A 1,676-nucleotide genomic window follows, 5' to 3' on the forward strand; every position below is an offset into this window, starting at 1 on the left:
TTGTAAAACTAGTAACTAGCTAACAATACAAAATCCATGGTATTTGGACATATTTTTTGGACAAGACTATGGTAATACCATGATATTCTTTTAAGTACTTTAGAGTGACAGGAAAATATGGTATGAATATTGTAATATGTACCATAATAATACAATCACAATACTATGATACCACTACAGTACCTTTTTACTTGTGAAGTAGTAAAAAAAACACATATACAGTTTTTGGAAAATATTTACCATCCTACACAGTCTTTCTAACCTTTCCCCCATTTTATCATATGTGTATGTGTTATAGGATAAGCTGTGTGTTGCAGGGGAGTGATATTCACAGGTACGGCTCTTCCTACACCACCTTCTCCTTCTGTGCTCACTCTTTCTCCCTCAGCCTCTCCCAGTAAAGGTTACGGGGTGATTCATAATGAGTAAAGTGGCATCTGACAGCACCTCTCACTTCAGATCCATCTCTCAAGTCGCACTCATTTGGTTGTGTAACTATTTTCATAATCAACTGCTTTGTTAATGAATTCAATGACGATTTGTTAACAGACCAAGTGATTGTCTGAAAAACATTAATATTCAGATGGCAAACAGAGACATGAGGTAAGGCGGAGAAGGGAGAAGATAGTAAAGAGAACTGACTGTTCTAATAATAGCTCGCAGCAATAGTGAGTAAATGTAAGGGACATACTGCCATCTGCTGACCATGTTTTGCAAATTTTCTGAACAGTAGTGGTAGGACATTTAAAAGCTTTCCCCCCCCTTTTAAACACTCTAATAAAACAGCTTCCACATACAGAAGGAATGTGAACAGAGGCGAGAACTGCTGAGGTTAGCATGAGCTAAGAGCAAACACAGCAGGAGAAGACTCTTTACTCTTGCTGTTAACTAACTCTGGCAATAATGCTGCAGAGCAAACAGCCTCTCGTGTGAACAAACTAACTTACACGCCCATCAAACATGAGCCCTGGCCCAAACCCTACTGAACTGCCTGCCAAAACAACACTTTAAAGGTGACATATCATGAAAATCTAACTTTTCCAGGTTTTAAGTGCTATAATCAGGTCCCTGGTGCATCTACCAACCAAGGAAACGTGAAAAAAATTAACCTAGTAACTTTGTTTTGGGAAGCCTTTTTCTGCAAGCCTCTGAGAACACGAGCGCGTCTGATTTCGCTCCTTTGGTGACGTGGCAAAGGGATCTCATTATAATATTACCTCCCCTTAATCTGTAAGTTTACACCCACGGCGCCATTATTGTGTTTTCGTAAGCGACAACGGTGTATTACCGTATTGACCCGAATATAAGACAATGTTTTTTTTCTTGGAAATACATCTGAAAAAACGCGGTCGTCTTATATTCAGGGTCTAGACTTTGACATGTCAATAATACACCCACAACAATAGGTGGCGCCAAATACGCATAAAACGAGTGTGCCATGAAATACGTAATGTAATGCGTGTTGTAAAGCTCGCGAGTAAAAACTAAGGAAAAAGAAAACCTTACAGCTGCATGAGTCGTGACTGTCACGTTAGCCTGATGGGACCAAACTCCCTTTGTGATTTTAAAACGTAAGACAGTACCTAGATTTGAAGACTACAGTAAGATTTAACTTCTACTGTTAATAAGATTTTGGTAGGCTACTATTAGATGGATAGCCTAAATGTCCTAATTCA

Source organism: Sinocyclocheilus anshuiensis, unplaced genomic scaffold (assembly GCF_001515605.1).
Source record: "Sinocyclocheilus anshuiensis isolate Anshui unplaced genomic scaffold, SAMN03320099.WGS_v1.1 scaffold708, whole genome shotgun sequence".
Lineage (NCBI taxonomy): Eukaryota > Metazoa > Chordata > Actinopteri > Cypriniformes > Cyprinidae > Sinocyclocheilus > Sinocyclocheilus anshuiensis.